The sequence below is a fragment of the Corvus kubaryi genome, unplaced genomic scaffold, assembly GCF_017639235.1.
Source record: "Corvus kubaryi isolate FWS band 111438036 unplaced genomic scaffold, C.kubaryi_AGA036_p1.0 37354, whole genome shotgun sequence".
Classification (NCBI taxonomy): Eukaryota; Metazoa; Chordata; class Aves; order Passeriformes; family Corvidae; genus Corvus; species Corvus kubaryi.
In genome coordinates, this window is record NW_024581116.1 from 17,102,035 (window position 1) to 17,126,501 (window position 24,467).

General features: G+C 38.8%; 1 long non-coding RNA gene across 1 annotated transcript; it reads right to left on the minus strand.

The window, feature by feature from the left end:
* Window positions 1–552: 552 nt before the first annotated feature.
* LOC121667023 lies at window positions 553–22,566 on the minus strand. The gene is made up of 3 exons (XR_006016887.1): window positions 22,440–22,566; window positions 8,186–8,197; window positions 553–565 (listed from the first exon to the last, which is right to left on the minus strand). It is a non-coding gene; the product is annotated as an uncharacterized LOC121667023 (long non-coding RNA).
* Window positions 22,567–24,467: the final 1,901 nt, after the last annotated feature.

Sequence of the window (24,467 nt, forward strand, 5' to 3'; positions counted from 1 at the left end):
CTGTTATTTTGAGACATAATACAGTAAAAATAACTGTGCAAAAATTAGTGTTGCATTAACTTAGTATTATTTTTAAATGTCACCCTTTGTAAAAGACCCAGAAAAATACTATTGCTTATCAATATAATTTTTAAAAACCTGGGTTTAGGTATTCTAAATAATACCTTTCTGAGCATGGGGAAAATTTATCTGTGAGGGATAGGACCTGAGGGAAATGCAAGATGCAAGAAAAAAACAGAGAAAATGGGAAAAGAGCCACAAACAACAGAGATTTTACTCTGTAGAAAGGTTTACGTTGTTGATATAACCAAGGCGTTTTTATGACTTCTTTTTAAAGGTGACTGCCCTAAATTATTTTAAGTCCCATAGCTTGAACTGATGTCAGCCTGTCTCTATTTAGACTGCTGCTTGTTTTTTGACTTATGCAAGTTTCCAATTTCTGCTTTATTGTAACCTCTTTTCATCTTTTTGTATTTATTTTTCTTTATTTATAGTGTTCATTAATTGCCCTCCTATTTTTGGCCAAGAAATGTGTGGCAGGGAAGAGCAATGATCTTCAGTCTGCCTTTGTACAACTTCCTTAAGGCTCTCCCTCAGCACATGCAGGACTGAAAAACAGCTCTTCACTTGGATACCTGAATTGGATGCCCAGCCCAGGATGTTATCAATATTTGCAGTCCTCACATTGACTGACAGTGAGGTCTGTTAATCCAAAGATCTTGTTCTTTCTCTTCTTTTGTCATGCTCTACCAACAGTTTGGTGGATGATAAAATCCAGTGTGACTGGAGAAAAACCACAACTTTGTAAACCCAGAACTTTTTCACTATGTGATTAATGATGCACTCGTGTGATTGAAGTGGCACTATTCTTTTCCCCAGGACTCTGCAGACCTAGGCACTTTCACTGATTTTTTTAAGGTACACTGACTGACCTCATACTGTTAGGGATGTTTGAAGCATATGCCTAAGAGCAGCAAAAGATGTGTCTTGACAAAGGGGACAGGATATAAAAAGGTGAGTACAAATGTTCTTGCTTTGCAGTTTTGTCCAACCTGGATCTTGCATCCATCTTCTTCCTGCTGCTGCTAACACCATCTCATCACTTTTCTGACTCTTATGTTCTCCAGGGAGAGAGAAGGGGTGTTGGAAAGTAAATAAATGCAGTAAAAAGGCATGAGGGATTTGGGCTCCCTGCATCAGGAGAAGACAGACAACAATAATGGTAAAAATTTCTGCCTCATAAGATATAAGAGATGAAAAATATCATTTCTAGATTTGTAAAGTAAATTGGTACATACTATCAATACGCTGATTTCTTTACCAGATGGACATGCATGAATTTGAGGATTACAGGGACCTGTGAGCATGATTTGTCTTTTATTAGCCACTAACGATAATTACTACAGTGAAGACCAGTAATGCATGATGTATATTGAGACTGCTGTATTAACTGTATTGTGCTTATGGTTCACTGAAAGGTCATGTTTTGGATGGACCAGACCTAGTGCAGATGTACACTTCAGCTCTGAGAGGTCAGTCCGTGCATCACATCCAGTGGGCTCCATGTGTCCTAGAACTCTGTCCAGATCATTCCACATACGGTGGAATTCCAATTTAACCATATGGAATTCCAAAAACGAGCAAATGTACACATATTTCTGCCTAGGAGGTGCCATGCAAAAACTGCCAAGAAAACAGTTTCCCTTACCTAGGGCAGAAGGAGGAGATCGTGCTTCCCCTCTGGTCTCAGAAGCTTTGGTGGTTCAGTTACATTTATTGCTAAAATTCTGGAAGCAATGTGCAGGAATGAAAAATACGTTTTTCTCTATGTAGTACACTAAATGTGTTGAATTTTTTCTTCTTCCTTTTCAAGTAATGGGAGAGAGAGATTTCAAAACACAATGCCTGCTGAGAATGATGAGGCGAAGAATTTCTAAATTTGCATTTAGAGACATTGTTTCCTAGGTCAGAGACACAACATAAAGGGTCCCTTTCAGAGGCAGTCATGTCTCTGGCGTGCCGCCCAAGAGAACTCTTCAAGCTTTAGAGTGAGATGAAAGAAAATATTTTTAAGCAATCATTTGGTAGAAAACACTGTTTGGCTACTTTGAGCATTGTGGGATGTTCTGTTAGTGATTTAGACAATGACTAAAATCAGTCATGGCTATGAACTGTTTGCTGTTACAGTTTTTAACACAGTTGTATTCTAGTGACATTTTTATATATTTTGGTGCATAGATACGTTTTTAGAAAGTGTATTTTACGTACATTATTTTAAATGTTTGGTACAAATTTGATGTTCAAAAGTTAAATCATGTTATGAACTTCAATTACTCTGCCAGGTGTTCATCTTCCCCAGCTAGTTCCTCCAATTCTCTGCTGCAAATTCATGCTCCAGATTCTCTTCCTTTCTCTCGTGTTCCTCAGGACTGTTTCCTTCCTGCTCTCTGAGATCTCTATAGCAAAACCAAGATTACGTATCTTCAGTATACCAAGCCAATCTCTTATATATTCAACATTATGAACAATTAATATTTTTCTCTATGAAAATTTGCATAAGATTATGCTGTGACAAGAAACTCAGCTTAGTGAGTTCTGGTGGGAACGCTACACAGATATCTTATGCTCGTGGTAATAGGTACTTCTGCCCTGGAGTAAGGAAATCCTACTTATGCCTGGCAGTGGCTTGGATGCTCCTCTAAAGATGACTGATGTTGGGTGCTGAGCAAAATGAGCTGTGGGACTTTGTTCAGAGGATATCCAATTAGAAACCCTGAAAGAGGAGAGATTCGTCTATGGAAGCCTTGGCAGTAGCAAGGAAATAATAATTACAGGCTGAAAATTACCTCTGCACCTCAAGCCTGATCATAAAACCACAGAACCTCGTGCCAGCTCTTTATTTTTCATCCTCTTTGTGATACTTGGATCTTTGTTTGCATACTTGAAGTTATAATGACAGTGTACATTACTTCTGGGAGGCTGCAGAGATCATGCCCTTTCCTTGCTCTAGTCAGAAAGGGTCTGTTTTTCTCATAGGATTTCTTTTCCACTTGTCCTCAGAGCAACTGATTGTTCTTTTGGTTACCATAGGGACTAGAAAGACATTCAGTGTATTCATACACAACATTTTTACAGGCTGACTTAAGCCTGCACAATTCCAGTAGCACGACACTATGCTATCTTTATTTATGTAAGACTTTATCTCCTCTCTTAAGGAAATTAACATTATGAACTCTGGACAAGCTCATAAGAAACAACAAGTAGCACTAGTCATCTCATTAGCTCATTTTTTTTCCATTTCTTCATTCTGTTTTTTAAAAGAAACTTAAAATAAAAACGGGGGGGAAAAGTCAATTAAAATTGACTTTTTTAACCCTTTTAAAACATCTGTGTCCAAAAGCAGAGATTTCTCTTAAGCCAACAGAATTATAACTACTTTTGTCTTACTCTCTTAGACCTAAATGACGTACAGATGTAATCGAGACTAGAGAAAGTTAACACAAAGGCCATTTCATTTGTGTTGTGGGAGTAATAGAACAAGAATCCTTCCATGTTATTATTCATTAGATCAAAGCTGCATTATGCAGGAATGTTGTATTTATGTTCTAAACTTGGATTTCCCTCAGCAAAGGGCTTTAGGCCCAAGCTTTGGTGATTAAATTAAATACTGAGAGTTGATTAAGCACTTCAATGAAAAAAAATTCAAAAATACTTGAACCATGGTTCACATTTATTTCTGCCCTATTTTACTAAAAAAATGTAGGTTTTTTAAGAAGTACCCTGGTGGAATATTGTCCTGTTTATTTTTTCAGTGCACCTAATCATTTACATGTCAAGTGATTTTGGATGTTTTGGTGCTAGAGCAGAGACTTTAAACTGTCCTCTGCTTGGCTTGCAAAATTTCAGGGATCTAAAACCACTCAGTTTAGAGATCCTTGCCCTATCTTTAAAACAGTGCCCTCTTTAAGTGGAAGCTTGTAAAATTGTTCTGTGGCTGAACCAGTAAAACCTCTATTCCTAACACTGGGATATTTTCTTAAATGTTTTCCTTACGTTTACTGGGCTTTGGCATTGTAATAAATAGTATCCTTATTCTTTTTGGAAATAAAGGGAAATTGAAAAAGCTCTGGAAAGTTCCAGTTCAAATTTGCCCCTTTCTCTTACATGAACAGCTATGTCTCAAACCAGACATTCTCAAAAGATGACCTTCCCTGGGCTTTCTTTGTAAAGCTGACCCTGTTTTACTTCTACTGTGAATGCACTTAAAGGCTGTTTGTCAGATGGTCTGGCCAAGAGAGAAGAAATAAGGCTTCATTTCTGGGCATGGGTCAAAAAACTACAGTAGACCCAGCAGACAGAAAATTTCCCCTAAGAAAGAAACATTTTCTTAGAGCCACATGCAAAAGACATATGGCTGTCTAAAATGCACTGAACATCGAGCTTTCCCCATGCCATCTCCAGGTTAATGAATTTAACTCTGCCCTGCAAAGATATGCTATACCCCAGCTACCATAGCCCTTCCTACTTCTCTTCTCCATTTAAATCTTACATTATCATTTGCCCCTGGACTGGAATATGCAGCAAATGTTTGTGTGAAAAACACTCAGCAGCAACCAAGTTGTGTGCTTAATCTGATACAGCCTCACATCCCTGACTCCTGTGAGCTGTTCATGCTATGAGGTTACGTGAGAATTCATGCATACTTGGATGTGATGGACTTCTAAAAATAGCGAACTCCAATGTACATGCACACTGACAGCAGAAATGCCAGACATTCCTTGCTGCTCCAGGCTTTTCTACTGAATGTGTGTGCATACGAAACCAGTTTGAGGAATGAAACCACTTCCCATTAAGGCAGCACTCTAAGAATTGATTTAGCAGTTTCATTACTAATTGTCCATAGATTTTTTGTTTCAAATAATTGGCAGCTGTAGCCCAAAGTACTGTAGGTCTCCTCCTACCCTTGGCTATTCTGTCAATTTGACTAACTGTGAAAAAATCAAAGGGAGGGCTGCAGTCAAAGGAAATTTGTTATTGAAACAAAAGTGGTTCTGCTTCCCTGCCAGACTTTCCATGGACAAAAGGGTATTTGTTTTCCCCTTGGTACCCACTGTGGCATGGCTTTCATTAGAAAGTTAGCCGGCCAAGGTTACAGCTGTACAGGATTGCCAGCCAGCTTTTGCAGCCAAACGGTCTAAAGCAATCCATGAGAGCACAGCTGTCTCATAGTACAATGAGGTAAGGAGCACATGATGAATAGCGAAGTCTGTGTCTGTGGGGGAAGTGGGGAAGGAGAACGGATCACCAAGGATATTGCAGAATGCAAGTAATACAAATTATTCAGAGCGTTTGCTGTCAGTGAAATGAGTTATGTATCTGTTAGTGCCTGAAAGAACAGATGGATTGAAACTAGTATGTCACATCCAGCTCATCTAATCTCTGGCCAAGAGGGGCAGGGAAACATTTGAATTCCCAGCTTCAACATTATTCCTTTGCTTATGGTTTCCAGTAAAATCCCAAAGCTGGAAGAGCCTGTTTCCCATTTGAGATACAGCCAAGATTCTCAAAAAACAATTCTCAGGAGATTTCATGAGATTTTTTTCCAAAACCACATAAGTATTAGGGAAGATTTTGGCACGGTTGGTTCTGCCATTGATGCCATGAAGATTTTTGCCTTTTCTTTTATACCCCTGTTATACCTTTTTACAACTTCTGTATTCCTAGTGCTTTTTGCCTACATTCTTGGACTTGTTTGTCAAGCTAAGAGACTAAACATTTTAGAAACTTCGTAGCTAGGGATCAGTGTGCCCCAGACCCCAAGGTCCTCTCCAGAACATATTCTGTAAACCAAGATAGAACCATCCAGGGGAAGGTTCCTTGGGGAGGGGGGCTCACTTGAGCCTCTCACTGGGGAGTCTTTGATAGATATGCTAATTAGTAAAACCTATAATGTTATACCCAGTGTTGGGGGGGAAAAGAAGAGAGACACAGAGACACAGAGATAGACTCAGTGGGGTGCATCTCAATGCATATGACCTAGATCTGTACACCTAAGGATCCTTAAAAATAAATACCAAGGTAAAATCCCTTTTCCCCTTCTAACCGTGTATGCCTCTTAAGACCAGGAAAAGGCATCAGTTGCTGGCGACCACTAAGGGACCCTAAAGACCTTGAAACTTGCAGTCTTGGGTTGGAACACATCGCTCTTTGCCCCTCTCTTTGCTGGCAAATTACAGAGGGGCCGGAGCAACAATCTAAGACTGTGACCAGGACTTTAGGACCCAGCATGGAAAGGCAGAAGCATGGAAAGAGGTGAGTGAAAAGGCATCAGTCCCATCTGGGGTGCCAGCAACTGATGCCTTTTCCTGGTCTTAAAATCAAGAGGCATACACGGTTAGAAGGGGAAAAGGGATTTTACCTTGGTATTTATTTTTAAGGATCCTTAGGTGTACACGTCCAGGTCATATGCATCGAGATGCACCCCACTGAGTCTATCTCTGTGTCTCTGTCTCTCTTCCTCCCCCCCAACATTGGGTATAACATTATAGGTTTTACTAATTAGCATATCTATCAAAGACTCCCCAATAAGAGGCTCAAGTGAGCCCCCCTCCCCAAGGAACCTTCCCCTGGATGGTTCTATCTTGGTTTACAGAATATGTTCTGGAGAGGACCTTGGGGTCTGGGGCACACTGATCCCTAGCTACGAAGCTTCTAAAATGTTTAGTCTCTTAGCTTGACAAACAAGTCCAAGAATGTAGGCAAAAAGCACTAGGAATACAGAAGTTGTAAAAAGGTATAACAGGGGTATAAAAGAAAAGGCAAAAATCTTCATGGCATCACCATCAACCCAAGATGTAATTTTGGTAAACTTAAACTCCAAGCATAAGTCAAGGCTAAAAATCTTTCTTTCAGCCCATATTTACTAGAAAATATATTATACATTTTTCTGTTGGTAGAAATGTCTATATTTGAATTCAATAGTAGTGAACAAATAATTGTATTTATTGAATTTAATCCATCTTCCTTTGGACTTTAAAGTGCTGTGTAGCATCAATTATTTTTAAGTACAGCTACTCTTAAAATAAGTCCAATGTGTGTTAAATCAAGAATATGTAATTTTTTTTATTCCTTTGAAACCTTCCAGAGCCATTTGAGAACTGATAGACCTTGGTAATCCTGCCTGGCCTTCCACAGCCCTGCCTGTAGGGCCAGGACACCATTTAAGCTTGGCCACAGCCTCTCTGTCCCTGCCCAAACTGTTATGTGTCTGTTGCTATTTTCATCATTTTTTGCCATTGATGGGATCCTTGGCATCAGTTGTGGACCTGGATCTGGGGCTGTTGACAGACCCTGCTACCAGCCCAAGCTTCTGCCCTCCTTGCTCAGCCCTGTAGGACTGTACCTGCTTGGTGAGGGCATGACTTGCCCTGGATCACCTTCACCCTCACTGCCCTCAGGCAGCAGCTGGCCCTTGCTAATCCCTGGCATCAGGTTTTAATCGATGGATTTCTTTCCCTTTCCCTTTCCCTTTCCCTTTCCCTTTCCCTTTCCCTTTCCCTTTCCCTTTTCTCCTCCCCCTGCCCCTCCCCTCCCCTTCCCCTTCCTTTCCCCTTCCCTTCCCTTTTCCTTTTCCCTTTCCCTTCCGTTCCCTCCCCTCCCCCTCCCCCTCCCCTCCCCTCCCCTCCCCTTCCCCTTCCCTTCTCCTTCCCTTCCCTTTCCTTTTCCATTTTTTTGTGCACAACCCCACAGCACTACTTAACTCTCAGCTGATAGTTACATTTGGATTCTGCCTTTAAAGAAACAGAAATATGTCAAACTTCATCACAAAATGATTTGTGTAGCTTGCCTCTGACTCAGCTCTTGATGTGGTGTAAACACTCTTTGTACAAACACAAGCTGATGCACAGTATAAGGAAAAAAAGCTACAAGATTGGACAGTCCTCAGTCTTTGGCAGTAGCTCCATATTTCCTGAGAGCCTTGTGCTGCCAAAAGCCTAGCTCATGAGGGTGAGCTAAGCAGTAGTGATGGCTGAACTGGCTGCATGGACCTTGCTCCTGATACACATGCATGGGAGAAATAAATCATAGTGGCCAAAAGATTAAGTCATGCCAAGTTTTCTTCTCTCAGCCCTATGGATTGCCCAGTCCTAATTCCTTCAGCATTTATGGGCCACGTTTTTAAGACCTTCAGTCATTTCTGTTGCTTGTCTGGACTGACCCACATTCTTCTTGATCTGCACTGCCCAAAAATGGACATGGTGCTCCCCCTGAGGTCGTGCTACTGACAAGTTACGTCACGTGTTTTGAGAAAAAAAACTATTGTTTATCTCTCTGAGTATGGTATGTTCCGCTTTTTTGTAGCAGCCTAACACGGAATCATTTTCATGACTCACTGTATTTTAGAGACCCCTTTCTATAGTACCAAAGATCATAATTATTCAGCCTGTCATTATACAGCTGATCGCTCTTATGTACAGAACTTGACATTCATTTCTGATGAATTGCATAGTATTTTTTCCCAGACAATATCTCTAATATTGCTCAATGATTCTGTTGAAAGCCTATTTTTAGAACCACTTTTGTTAGCAGAAGGTGGCTAAAGCCACTGTCACTGATGCCAGATTATCACAGGTAATGTTTGCAGTGCCAGTTCTGTCACTCCACTTTAGAGTAGCCCAGACACTGATGGCACAAAAGACACCTCCACTTAGATGCTTGGGGGCATTAGATACTTAGATGCATCTACAGGCATTTGAAGCACTGAAACTTCCACTACAGACAGTGAAAATATGGTTCAGTGTGACTTACGAATATTTGAGGATTATTTACTTAATCAGCAATCAGTACAGTGATTCCTGAGTGTCATTTGAAATGCCCCAGCCTAGCTCAGACATCTGCAGCAGAATGACAGAGGTCATACAGGAACTTGGGAACACCTGGGCCCTACTGGATGGCAGCAGGGTGTCAAAAAGGAGATCCTTTCAGAAGTACCTGAATGGCTGGATCCCTCTGATAGGTGGAATCAACCCCTACACAAATAATATAGGTTAATCTCCAAAGGTCACTTCCAGCTCTAAGTATTCTGTGATTTTGTGAGGGTCAGTGAAAGGAGGCAACGGCCACAAGCTACAGCAAGAGCAGCTCCAGCTGGATATGGAGATAAACATTTCATTGTGACATTGGTTAAGCACTGGAGAAGAAAGGCTATGGGGATCTTCATTCTTGAAACAGTAGAAGCTCAACTTTACAGGGCCCTGAACACCCTGACCTGGCTAGGTAGCTGGCCCTGAGACAGGGCTTTGACTAGACAGCCTCCAGAGGTATCTACCAACCAAACTTTTTTAATTCTAAACAGCATGCAATGTTACTGTAATTTCTTTACTATTGCATTCACACCACGTTTAATTAGGCAATAAAGAGACAGAAGAAAAAGGAGAAGGATAGGAAGTAATTGAAGCTATTGGGTTTCTTTAATTAAGAAAAAACCAAAAGTCCATGGCAACAGCGGCTATTTAGTTAATTCAGCACCCTTAATTAAAATTAATAGCATTTTTTTATCAAGCCTCTTTATCAAGTTTATGGTGTATTTATATCTGACATGACACTTCATTACTGTCAGGCATGACCTGAGAAACTTGACAGATGGAGAAAGAACAGCAGTTCACTGGCAGAACTGGAAACAAAATGTGCTCTTCCCGTGTTCAAAGCTTTAGACAATTTTGCCTGTTTCCTGTTGGGAGAGCTCTTTTTTAAACCGCTGTTTTAATGGATATTCAAAACTAAGTGAGTGCTGTGCATGTTCACACTTGGACAAAACATGGCCGGCTTGCTAGGTCATGTTAGAGAGCACTTCACCAGCAAGGATCTTTGCTGATGTAACTTCTAATTTATTTGTCTTAGATGACATTAATGTAATCTGAAGCCTCATGTTCCAGTGAATTCCTGAACAAAGTAAAGGGAAGTCACATACTGAGTCTGTTTTTTCTCCCAAGATCCCAGAATAAAATAGAAATGGGAAGAAATAGCCACCATAGGAGAAAGCTCTTCTGTTCCAGCTGTTCTATTATGAGCCCCTGAACATTCTGTCTCCCGTTGAGCTACTCCTTTTCCTGTCTTGTTTTCTCCAGCCTGACAGCTAATTTACTGGCTCCCTATTAAATTCTGCCTTCCTTCAGACTTTCTTCACTGCCTGTTTTATAACATTGCTATCCTTTATGCATTCATTTTTGGGTCATGGTGGTGTGGACTCCTGGCAGGTCATTGTAATTAGTCACATGCATGAGTCCAATCTGCTTTGCCTCTCTGAGGAAAACATACAGTGGGATTCCAGTTTTCCTCGAAAATTTTACTGTTTGAACATTGGTGTATTCTCAGTTAAGTTTTGACAGGACAGGATATTTTACTCTTTGACTCTACTTTTTCATTTGGCAGTCAGACAGAGAAATCCAGAAGTCAGGCACTATTGCTTTACTTGCAAAGTTTGTGCAGTTTATCTGGATTTATTTTTTCCCCTGTTGGCTGAATGGATTTCTTATAATTGAGTTTCTGACTTGGATGCATAAACCTATTTGTTTCCCATCTTTTTTCGATATGCATTCATTTGCACAGGCATACCTGACAAAAGATGATAATAAACCATGGGCATGACACTGGCAAATTCACTATATTAGGACTGTGAGTAATTGTGGGAAATGTTTGCGAAGAATGCTACTAATGGTGAAAACAATAAAAGATGTTAATTATTGTCAGAGAACTATGTGTGTTTTTCTGTCCAGCAGTGGTTGGAAGCAGATGTTTCAGCTTGGTGTAACAGACAGCTGCCTATGGGGAAGTTCTTTCTCCTTCAGCAGTTGGAAGCTGGTTCATACCTAAAACCTGAGGACTTATATATCAAAGAAAAGTTCTGTGACTATTTTCTCTCCCCTGGATAATTTTACTATTCATAAAAAGGTCCAATACATTGGAAAACAGCTAAACTATTTGGCTTCAGTAATGTCATGTTTGAATCTTGTAAAATGTGTTCACTCTTCACAACCCATAAAACATATGGGAATCTCTCTTAACTAAAATCCTGCAGAAATGAAACAGAACACAGTGTTTAGAGAAGATAGAAATTCTGCTAAAATTGTGAGCTGGAATGGAAGGAAGATCTGGATTTTTCAGTTTAGCAGACAGTAAATGAATAGCATTGGAGCAAACATAATGTTAAGCAGAAGTAGTAACATAAGTCTCCAAAGGAAATAACTTGTTTTAATCCCCATATCCAACTTTGTCTTATATCATTAATAGCTGCAAATGATGATCCAGGGTAATAGAAGACTGTAGGTGTGTTAAGATGACTACTTCTTGGAAAACTGGAAAAAGTATGCACTGTGGATAATGTAAATCTTATTTTTTCTAACAACAGTGATCATACAACCCTAGAACCAGTTAATGAGCACAGACTCCACTAATCACACACAGAAAAATCTAGGCATTTGTGGAGGAAAACAGAAAAGAAAAACAGCTGATAAAATACAGTACTTTGCTGAAGACTGCTTCAGATATGGAACTGTGCTAATTCTGGATGAGATCCATGTTACCTAAAACATCTATAGAAATAAATTAAACAGTGCTATAAAGATCCAGTTTACAGTTTGGGTGAAGCCTTCCTGCTTCAGCAGGGTAAAACCATTTATTATTAATGACACAAACTGGTTGCCTCAGTGCCGAAAGCAGTTCCTGGGCATTTTTAATTGAGTACTATAGCTGTAGTCCTAAGGTCCCTTCCTTCCCAAGTAAGAATTTGAATGCCTAAAATCATCTGTGTTTCAGACAGGAATCTTAAGTCTTAACTTCAAGATGTCCTAAAATTCTGGGCATCAATATTAACTCGGCATATTCTAACATAGCTTGGGAGTTTCCAAGAACCTTTTACAGATATTTTCCACTCCATTCATCTGCAGAGGGGCTGGTCTTACTTCTGGCTTACTTCTGTGCTCAGCATTTTACCTTCAAAAGAGAATGAAGGCAAGGAGCTTCCATCCAGCTACTCCATATTTGTGTGCTTAAAGATTTCTCTTTTGAACAAAATTGAGACAAGAATTAAAATTTCTTCTTTGCTGCTGAAATTCTGTAATCATGAATCTGTTAGGTCAAAGAAAAAAAAGCTCAGTGAATACTTGGTCTTATCAAGAAAAAGCCAGGGATAGGTTGCATTCTTGTTCTGTGAACTTTTAAAGGCAAACGTAGACTTCTAAATTACCCAGGGCCTGAAGAGGGAGGTGGGCTTGATTTATGCCACTGGAGCTGCAGAAGGTGCTTCTGCTGGGCAGAATGGCTGTCTCTTTTCTCGTTTACAGAGGTGTGTCCATCCTCTAAACAGGGAAATCAGGCACCAATTTTAGACAGTCATAGATCATGTTCACAAAGATTATACTTTAAATGTTATTCAGGTAAGTTGCCATGAGTTCTTTAAATGCTTATTTCATACCTATGAAATGTGAGACTTCATCTGGAAAAAGTGCTGCCTAGACCGTTCTAAGCTTGAAAGACAACATACAAAACTAAAGGTTTCAAGGTTTTTTCATACTGTCCTTTATAAAGCTGCTAGATTTTTCTTGCAGTGCTGAGAACTTAAAAATCCAGGTGGAAAAAAAAAAAAAAAAAGCAGACATTAAAAAGACTGAGAAAGATTCAAGACCTACTCTGACCTAAACGTATTTATTTTTACAAGGGACATGTTATACCAAATAAAACTGTCTACAGGAAACTTATATTATCAGGATCACAATATGAAAAATGGACGGAAAACTGGGGTTTATAGTACAAGGGTAATTAAGCCCAAATTGCAGCTTCAAAATAGTCAGCTAAAGTGACTTTGCTCTGGGAACAGTTAAAACACGTGGCCAAAAATGTGAAAGGACATTAATTGGCTAAGAATCTGAGACATTAATTTTGAATGTGTCTTTATTTGATCTGACACAAAAGGCTACATATTTAAAAGGCAACTATGCACCTGGGACTATCCTCTGGCACTGAGGCCAAGGGGCAGAGAAGAGAATCCATTGTCATCTTAGACACCAAAGCAGGTGGTACATCCTTTGCAATCAGTTCCTGGACTGCATTAACATTCAGGCCATACCTGGAAATTGTTTGATAGAGCACTTGCTGACCCAGGAACAATGGTGCCAGAGAATGTTCTAAGGGTTTAACATATTCAAGTTCCAGTGCCCAGGAATGTTCCCTGGCAGTGCTTGATTTGTTAACACAGAAGTAGCCAAAACCTTTTTGTTTTAGACACTTAAAATGACACTTGAGACACCACTAGCAGAAGATGATCTCTATAGAAAATTAAAGTACTCACAGGAGAAAAATAACACAAAGGGATTGAGAAGGTGGTGGATGAGGCGATATGAAAGGTGCAGTTAAAAATATAATTTTTTATTGGATAAATCACTGAAAAAATCAATATGATTAATCTTACTTGATTTTAAAATTCCAAGACAAACAATGGCACTATGTTTTTAGAACTGTCATTCTGATGGTATTATGCCTGTCCATTCTGAAGCATTACTGTGATTCCTTCCACGTACAATCAATATTCACCATCTTCTTTTGCATCTTCTCTATCATTTTATGGATGTACCATTGCCATAGAATAATAGACCTATGCAACTTTAATCCTAATGTACTGAAGTGTTCTTTCTCATTGTCCTTATTCTTGTTGTGTTTTAATGTTTTACATTCTTTTCCTTCCCATTTTCCAACTTCTAATTTATGTTTCTTTAGTATTCGTTTTTTGAATTTTCAAGATATCACTCTAGTTTTATAGCTCTCTTGTTATTTTGTTTACTGTTTTTTGGGTTGGTTTGGTTGGTTATAGGCTTATTACCTTTTGGACATGAAGCAAAATATCCATAGTTAATTTCTAATTGACATATGATTTTTCTGCTTAAATTTTTTCTGCCAGGTGACTTGGCTCATAATTCTTTTCAGTTCTGGGAAATATCTCCTTTCAAAGCACTAATTATGTATATTACTGCTTTGGACTTTATTGTATTTAATGTAGCAAGAGTGATCAAACTGAATTTTTGTACTTAAACTGTCATTAATTTTTGCTTATACAACAAATATATCTTTATCTCTTACAATGGGATTTCAATTACTTGCTGAAATTTCAAGGGTGTTTAAGTACTGTCAGTATCACATTCTTGTACTCATTGGGCTGTTGTTTGCATGGCTGCTCATTCTGCTCTATAGAATGGATCAAAGATTTTCAAAAACACAACAAACAATATTCTATCTTGTTGTCTATCTTCTACAGCGTTGATCCTTAAAACTTTAGGATTATTTTTGGTCTAAATAGTTTCCCAGACAATGATTTCCATATCAATTACATAATACTGATCTTAAGGTTCTAATAATTGATTAGATCAATTTCATTGAGCGAATGATTTCATCTCATACCCAAGATACTTATTCCAACTTCAGGTAGGGAAGAAAACAGGATCTAGATCACAGCTGATGTTCTACTTGCCATAAGAATGAATTTGGAAACATAATTTCTTATTTTGAGGTTGTATACTGTGAGAAGTTGAGTAAGTCTGTTGAATTGTTTGTGTTTCCTTATTATATGGTGTAGAGCTCAGCTACACTTCTATAATTTTTCATTTGCCTTTTTAATTTTAATTTTCCTACTTCCTGATCTTTTATTTATAAGCACTGTTGTTAAGTGCTATTGATGTGAAAATATCCACATATATTTTTTCTGTTTTGTCATCTATGTTCTAAAAGATGTGTGAAAACAGAGATGAAGGGAGTTATTTTTTTACCTATAAGTTATAGCTAACAACACAAAGGAATATGAATGAAAGCTCATGTGCAATCTGATATTTACAATTTTTTTGAAAGCATGTTGCAGTAAGTAAGAAGAAGATGAGTCTTCACATGTGCGTTGTCCATCACCATAATAATTATTACCTAAGGTCAGATAAAATGTATGTTCTCTGATCTGGGGTAGTGATCACAGGCTATATGACATTTGAAACTACTTCTAAGAAAGAAATTAAAACCTTATCTGGAGAATTTCTCTGCCAAATGAGGGCAAGTAAAATAAGTTTTCAGAAAGCTCTATCACTCAAGCTAAAAGAGAAAAAATTGCATGTCATTCCTTGGGTGAGGAAACAAGGGTTGTATAGAAAAAAAGAAATAGGTACTCTTGTTTCTGTAAGCTCAGTGGAGCAATCCTCAAGACTCTTTCTATTTTAATTGCATTTTTATCTTGATTAAAAATGGTACTGTCCGCAGTTTTGGTTACTTTTTAAAATTCTTTTCCTAGAGGACCAGCAGGATTGCTGCTTGTACAGTTTAAGTATCAGATCCTACTCTCTAAATACCAAGATGCTGAAAGAATTTAAAAGTCACAGGTGTTTCTGATGAAATATAGCTTTCAGGAAGAGAATATCATAAGCAATCCAGTTTGGAAGTGTTCCATATACAGGAACAGGAATGGTGTGTGCCAGAAAACATTGCTGGAGGAATTTTATTTAGATATTTAGAAAAATCAGAGAAACCACCCAAATGAAACTATAAACTAATAATTGTGAGCTATATTCATAGCCAAACCAGGAGAAATTAAGCTAATAGATTTGTTCTTTTAATATATAAAGCTGGCTGTGCCCTGGAAAGCCTCAAACTGCGGTCTATAATTGTCTCCCTAATGACTGCTGAATTGCTAGCTCCCATTCACATATTAATTCTTTGCAAATGTTTTTTGGTGCAAAGACTCAGGATGTTAAGTCTTGAAAAAGGGCTCAGGCTTCAAAGCACGGTTTGTCTTTCCCTCTCACATATATGCCAACAAGAGGTTTTTTTATATACTAAACAGTGGGAAATACCTTTCTTACTGTGAGATTTACTGCTCCTTACAAGTATCTGACAGTTAACCTTGGCGGTCATTTTATTGCAAGAGGATGCAAGAAAAATTTCTGAAAGTTCTGGGGCTCTGTTCATCTGGCAGCTGAAGGATTCCAGCAAAGCCTTGCTTGGCCTCAGTCTAAGAGTATGCAAGCTTTAATTGTCCACGTGAATACCTTAAACCAAAACGAGCCTGATTGTTGAGGGGCATTTCCCAGTATATCTGCCTGAGAGGATATACGTTGGAGAGTTTATCTGTTCCTGTAACTATTTCACAACATTTTAGTTGCCAAAATCTGTTGTACTCATTTGCATTCATTGAGTAATTAATTACACTGTATGGCTATTAATGCATATCAGGCACTTTTCCCTATTCATTATTTTTCTCAAAATTCTAAATCATATAATGTAACAGTATGATTTCCTATTGATTCCTGGTATAATTTGGAATGATTTGCAAAAACTTTACAGACTGATGCACACTGATATTATTGGGAGTATTTCCTTTCCAAAATAGGCTGAAAATCACACATTCTGGTGAATATAACGTTTTCAAGAAATATTTTTGAAACTTTTTTAAGGACACACAAACCAATCTCAAAGCTGTGAGAATTATAATGTGTGGCAATAAGCTGCTTAATATCATAAGTATGCAAAAGGAGTCACCCAATGATAATCACACAGAAATCAATGTTTTAAAGTTTTTTCTTATCAGGAATTTTAATGTCCTAACTTTTTTTCCTTTTCATTTAGTAAGTCACTTATTTTACCATCATTTATCAGGAACTTTATACAGATAAGCTTACTATGGTGCTATCGTGTTGTTGTCCAGCCATGAATGCTGTTGCATTCACAAACATTTGTGGTCAAGGAAATATTTCTCCAGGAATAGTCCATCCCAAGTCAAGAGGAGGTCTCTACACCTTAGGTAAAATGCTATTCTGTGAAGAGTAGCAGCTGTGTCAGCTTTGTGCGCAGGAGCAACATAAGTAGGAGTAACACTTGGAGGATCCCCACATAAAGCTCCACAATTCCGTTTAATGTGAACTTTAGCATAAGCCTCATTGGATGCCACGTGGTTTTGCTTGTGCAAACATCTGCCTTCAGGAATGTTCCACTTGTGTGAAGCGGTAGCTTTCCCATCTCTGTGCTGTATCAGATCCAATGACAGGAGAATAAGCTAAAAAATCCATTTCTGTGTTCTTGGACATGAGGACTGGAGAACCAAAGAGCATTGTAACCGGGTTCTTGCATCAATATTTGCAGTGAGGTGAAGTTTGTACCAGCTGAAGAGCCAAACCATGTATTTTAAATATTGGGTTTCTGCTACTTTTTGTGACTTTAGGTTTTGAAATGCATTCTCTATATGCAGGTCTAGCAGAGATAACATTAAGGAATTATGAAGGATAAAGGGCTATATTACTTGTAAGAATTGCTTCCCAAGACAGACTTTTAATCTTGGCAGAGAATCACAGGTTTGGTTCAGGAGAAAAGCAGAAATCAGCCTGACAGTGGGCCAATCCTAACTGGACAATTCTGAATATTCCTACCCTTGGCATTTTTGCACAGTTACATGTCTATTACATTAGTTATAAATCAACATGTGAATACAGTAAATAGCTAATTAGAAAAAAACCTGTAATCTGTGAAAAGAATAGTTTTATGTCTTCCCCCTCATACTGAAGAAAATGCATTTAAGAGCAGTTGTCTCATGAAATCAGGGAGGAGAATCTATATAAAAATCATTCATAAGTGTAGTATATGAAGTCAAATTAAGAACTGGGGAAACTGTAAAACCAGCAACAGAGATTTGCTGATAATTTAATGACTTAAAGGACCATGAAACAAAGATTTCTGCATATTTTCTGATTCTTGACCATGTGCTATATTTCTTCTTACCTGTTTGATTTCCAAAATTTTTAGTTGAATCACTGCAACTGGGATTTTAAAATTAAGAAATTCTAGAGATGAAGGGAGCACACTATTTACATTAACAAAATTACGCTGGTCTATTTGCAATAACAACATGTTCCTTCTTAAATTGGATGGTGGCAAATGTCTTAGAAATATCAGAAGACAAACTGTGTGAAGCACCTACTTTCTCTGGCATTATACTGATTACATGATGATTTTTTGCCTTTTCTTTTATATACCTTTTATATACCCTTTTATATAGCTTTTATGTATCCTCAGTGCTTTTAGCATGCATACTTGTAATTCCTTAAACCCAATAATTTAGCATAGTCCTAATAATCCATTAAGCCAGGAGACCAAACATCCTGGAGGCCTCGCAGTTGGAGGCCAGGAAGCCCCACGCTATCCTGAGAAACCAAGGTCCTTTCTAGAACGCATCCTGTAAGATAGCCCCATCCAGGGGGGAATTCCTTGGGATGGGGGGATATCACGCTATTCATTTAAGCTTCTCATTGGGGAATCTTTGATAGATATGCTAATCTGCAAGGTCTATAAATTGTATACACGATCTATTGTGTGGGTGCATTTCAGCGCATTCCACCTGGATGAAGTGGTGCACCTTAAGGATCCTTAAATAAATACCGAGGTAAAACCCCCTTTTTTCCTTAACTGTGTCTGGCTCTTAATTTTAAGACCAGGGAAAGGCAACAATACAATGTTTTTATAATGGATTAAAAGCTAAAATATTTTGGGATCAGCTTTAGATGTGTTAAATTCAAATCAGAAAGAATCTCACTGAAATGATACATATATGTAATTAGTAACAATCCCTTGAATTTAGGATTATGCTAATCTGAAAAGTATTTTCTTTAATGTCTAATTGCTAAAATAGAGTTTGCACCTATTGAAATGGGCTTGCATTTCTTCTGGTTTACAGAGTAATAATTTCGTGGACTTTTTTTTTTTAGTAAAAGATTTGCATGGAGAATATTTTTCAAATCTATTCTGAATATTCGCTGCCAGACTGGCTTGGTTCCAAAAGTTTTGCAAATAAATGTTTTTAGGTGTTGCCAGAATTAATTCTGAATTCTTCTGTTAGTAATATAGATTCAGTGCAAACAAAACCATCAAAAGTTTTAACACATTGCCTCTTGTATACCTTATTAGACGATGATATATTATTAGATCCTCAGTCAGCATAAATCAATCTAGTACAACCACGAGGATTTTTGCCAGCTCTGATCTAGTGTCTAGTCAATCCTTGGCCTGTTCACTAAAACAACAGATAAGTTTGCCAAGTTGGACATACTAGCTTAATTTGAATGCTTCTGCTTTGATATGAAGAAAACTGGCCTGTAGTATCAATCAAAAATGTATTTCTTGATGTTGCAGGTAAAGAATCTACACTACCCTTAAATTCATTTCACTGCCCCTTCTCTTATACTTGGTAGGGTCTTTTTCACCAAGTTCATACAAGTTCAGATAGCAGTCTGCCATTGTTTGTTCTGGATCTTGACCCAGCTTCTGCAGAAGGCAAGGGCAAACTCCCACCGGCCACTAAGATAGATCAGTCATCAAAGGCAAAAAAACCCCTGGAGTTCTAGTTGTTCACAGGGATATGCAGAAGGAGATGATCACACAGCAACAGCAGTCATTATTCAGAAGGGCATTTTTCTGGGGATGAAGCATTCAGGATGTTTATCAGAGCTTTTTTCATATTATGTTCTGGAATTAGTATGCTTTTCTATTGCAGAAAATTAGCTGGCTTTTTGCCAGGTAGGATTTTTCTTTCCATTTCCACTGCCTTGTGAATTTCCCTGGAAACATTTGTTACTTCAGACTGTGCCTGAATATTTATCTGTTTTTCCAGTACAAGTTAAAAATTTGTTTGTATTTACTAAAATGTAAAAAACCCCAAGTAACAGAAATGAAACAGAAAGCATTATGAAATTTGGATATGATCTTACAAAGCTTTTTCCCACCGACTTTGTAGGTATTCCTCAGAAGAATTAAGTATACTGAAACATATGTCATTATTAGCCTTGTCAGTTGAAAGGAAATTTGGGTAAGCCCCAGAATTTAGATCTCAAAAGCTGGGTGCCACAAAATCCATGCGTCTTAAAGTATAACACTATTTTGCCATTTTCAGAAGAAGTTACCTGTTGGGTAGAAACTTGATGAAGAAACAAAGGGAATTCCCAGAAGAGTGCCCCAGACACCTTTCCAAAGACTGAAGACTGGGAGAGGGAAAGTTTAAGAGGAAAAGAAGAGATGTTTCCACACTCCCTATTTAAGCAGAAGTACTAAGATCCTTATTTCCCTTTTCCAACTTGTCTTTCATGATCTCATATTTACACCTCATTTTCCTCATTTTTTATTTCTTCTCTGAGACTGCTGTGGACAGAATCACCGTTCCTGACAGTGTGTTGGCACAAGATAATATTTGTATTAGCAGTGTTGCTAAAGGATTTGGAAAGATTTGTCCTGTAATACCAGTACTGGATACTCAGGCATCCAGACAGTGTAAACTGGTGGTCAGTCCCACCAGTGTAAAGATTTAATGCATTGTAACTAGTGAGTGAGTGTTGGCTGCCTTTGCTAAGGTTGGAAGCTGTGCCACATAAGATGCTCTACTTTTATTCTAGCGTATATAAAACACTGAAATATGACTGATACACTGTGAAACAGAAAGATACCAGATGTCTTATGTTTCAGAATATACCCAAGATGGGGATTTTTGCTTGTTTATTATTCTAGAGACAACATTTGGTTTTCTCTTTCTTAGTTGTAAGAATTATTCAGCTTCAAGGAATGCATGTTTATTGTCCACATATTCTTACACCCATGCATTTCTAGTCAGTGTTGGGACCTCATATATTTATCACACAATGATAATTACCTATTCTTTGTGGACAGATGCTTGTTTATAGAATAGAATTTTGACACTTTGTCTAGTATTTTTTTTCCTCCTTTTGCTCTGGGTATCGAATAAAGGTAATTCTTGCATTTTGTGCTGTGGAACTACTCCCTATTAGAGAGCTCTTAGCTAAAAGATGTTTTTTCCTCATTCTCTTGCAATCTTTCTCTCAATGATTGATGTGACTCCATTTACTTCAATAGATTCATCTGGCTGAAAGGTGTTGCAGTAGGATCTTTCTTGAAATTAGATCTAGTCTTTTCACAGACAGTCAGAAGCTGGTAACAGATATACCACAAATCCTCATTTGGACTTGGATGGTTTAGTACTACACAGTAGATAATAGTATTATTGAGTCCTTTTTTGTTGTTTTAGTTTGCACATTTATCCTGACAGTAATTTTGTTTCAGTCAAAACAGTTTCATATTTATCCTAGAAACATGATACAACATAGGATTCTGAAGGAAAAAGTTGATTTCTGTCTGAGACATAAAAGATTTGCTTATAATCACTTTGCAGTCATTCTGGACCGTAAACCTAAAAAGGTAGCCAATACATTGTTTCTGTTAGGAATAATGAAGATAAAATAGGATGTGAAGATTTATTATTTAGATGCTTCTTTTCTGAAACCGGTAGTTCTCATGAACGTGGGAGAATTGCTGGGTCTTGATTCATGTGTATTTTGTCAGAAACAGTCTCATGGTTTGAGGGATAATCTCATTTCACACGGTTCGGGGGGAGGGCAATTTTTAAGTGCAGTCAGTAAAATGACATTAACTACAGTGAATACACATATGCAAACAAACATGAAATCCTGTGTGAACTGATCCTCAGCTTCCTGTGGGAATGACATCTTCAAGGGATTATATTTGAGCTCACTGAGAATCAGCCAGGATGACAGCTGAGCTGGAAGCTTTGCCAGAATACTGGCTGCCGTCTGGTTTTGTATATGTTTGTGATACCTATACTTAGCCTGGGCTGTCTGGGGTAGAGACAGCAAAATTGTATGATGGACAATTGTAAAAGGGGCCTGATGTGTGATTCTTCTGAGCAATTGTAACATTATTTGAATAGAATAGAATCATTAAGGTTGGAAAAGACCTCCAAGATCGTCAAGTCCAACCTCTGGCTAAGCACTACTGTGCCAAGCAAACTATAAAAGTGAATGCCACATCCAGTAATTTCTTGAATACTTCCAGGCATGGTGATTCCACAACATCCCTGGGCAGCCCTTTCCAATACTTACCCACCCTTTCAGTGAAGAAACTCTTTCTGATGTCCAACCTGAACCTCCCCTGACACAGCTTGAGGCCATTTCCTCTTGTTCTGTTGCATGTTACCTAGGAGAAGAGACTGACCCCCACCTAGCTACAATCTCCTTTCAGGCAGTTGTAGAGAGTGGTAAGGCCTCCCCTGAGCTTCCTTTTCTCCAGACTAAACAACCCCAGCTCCCTCAGTTGCTCCATATATGACTTAATTCTCCAGACCCTTCACCAGCTCTGTTGCCCTTCTCTGAACTCACTCCAGCCCCTCAAGGTCCTTCTTGCAGTGAGGGGCTCAGAACTGAACACGGGATTTGAGATGTGGCCTTACCAGTGCTGAGTGCAGGGGGGAAAATCACTGCCCTGGTCCCACTGGCCACACTATTGTTGATACAGGCCAGGATGCCATTGGCCTTCTTGGCCACCTGGGCGCACTCTGGCTCACCAACACCCCAGGTTCTTTTCCACCAGGAAGCTTTCCAGCCACTCTGTCCCCAGCCTGTAGTACTGCAGGGGATTGTTGCGACCCAAGTGCAGGACCCAGCACCTGGCCTTGTTGAACCTCATACAAATGGACTCAGCCCCTTGATCCAGCCTGTCCAGATCTCTTTGCAGAGCCTTCCTGCCCTCCAGCAGATCAACACTCTTGCCCAGCTTGGTGTCATCTGTGAACTTGCTTAGGGTGCGCTTGATTTTCTCATCCAAATCATTGATAAAGGTATTAAATAGGACTGGCCCAACACTGACCCCACTAGTGACCAGCCACCAACTGGATATGGCTCCATCTGCCAGCACTCTCTGGGCCTGGCCATCCAGCCAGTTTTAATCCAGCAAAGAGTGCACCTGCCTAAGCTGTGGGCTGCCAGCTTCTCCAGGAGAATGCTGTGGGAAGCAGTAACAAAGGCTTTACTGAAGTCCGGGCATACAACATCTGCAGCCTTTCCCTCGTCCACTAGATGGGTCACCGTGTCCTAAAAGGAGATAAGATTGATCATGCAGGACTTGTCTTTCCTAAACCCTTGCTGGGCCGGATCCCTTGGTTGTCCTTTATGTGCCATGTGATTGCACTCAAACTGTTCCAAAACTGTATGCCAAGACGCTTCCTGAAATGTGTTCTCTATGAACTGCTTTATGGCTCAAGGCTTTTTTTATTTCAGTTGGTAGTACAGGTTATTTTCACACCTTATGCTTACTTTATTTCTTTATAGCAAGGTAATTTCTGAAAAGTAAAAACTCGTAAAGTGTAGAAATTAGATGCACAGAATGGAATTAGCAAGTTCTGTATATGGGCAACATAGTACAAAGCCCTGAACAGAGATCTGGCTCTGTCTTGCTGGCCTTTCTGTGAATGTGTACTTAGAACCGTAATACCTTGTTTCATCAGAAATGTAGGGCTGGTATGTGAACAGATTAAAATACATCCTTTGACAAAAACCATGAGGGTGATGTGAACCTTTAGTTCCTTCAAAACTACTGCCACTAAGTAATGTTATTAGGATCTCATAGAGATGATTTATTGATTTGAAATTTATAGCAGTGATATAACCTACATTCCAAGAAACAACAAAAAAAAAAATTCAGACAGGAGTAAGAAGGCCTTTGCATACATTTATAAGGTTGTATTGAGCCTTCTTTTCTTTAGGTTGAACAGTCCCAGCTTTCTCAGCCTTTCCTCAAATGTCATATGTTTATCCTCTTCATGGCCTTTGGCTGAATTTGCTCCAGTATGTCAATGTCTCTCTGGTTCTGAGTGGGTCAGAGCTGTACCCAACAGTCCAGATGGGTCCCACCAGTGCTGAAAAGAGGAGAAGGATCACTTTCCTCATCCTGCTGGCAGCACTCTACCTAGTATAGCTCAGGAGGCTTATTTGCCTTTCCTGTGATGTCCATTTACTAGCTCATGGTCAACTTCATATCACCAGGACCCCCAGGACTTTCTCTGCTTTCCAGCTGGTTGTCCCCAGCTTGTGCTGTTCCAGCCAGAGAGCACAGGAAGCAGTCTTGGTCTCAGTCCCCCCCAAAGGAACTGGTTTCACACAGAGCTCAAGGCAGAATGGCTTTTCAACTCAGTCAGCCTCATTGCATGTATAAAACTGACTGTTGTGAATATCCTTCCCTTCAGCCTGTAGAGTATTTTTAATCATTCTGTCATACCCTTATAAAATGAACAGGGATTTATGAGTAGCAGCCTCTGTCTGAATAGAAGTTAATCTGTAAAGGAATCTAAAGAGCAGATACATGATAGAAGTGCTAAAGTGGAGCAGCTTTATAGGAGCTGTGATGTGCATCATTATTACCTTTCACTAAAGTTACGTAGTTTTGAAATTATTATTACTGCTTTTTACTTGCCAAAGTGACACTTCATATGTAATTAAAAATAAATAACTTAATAAATGATTGTTTTCAAACCTAATGCCTAGGAACCATCTTCTTTCAATTTATTTCTAGCTGAGGCTTAATGGTGGGACAAACTTTTG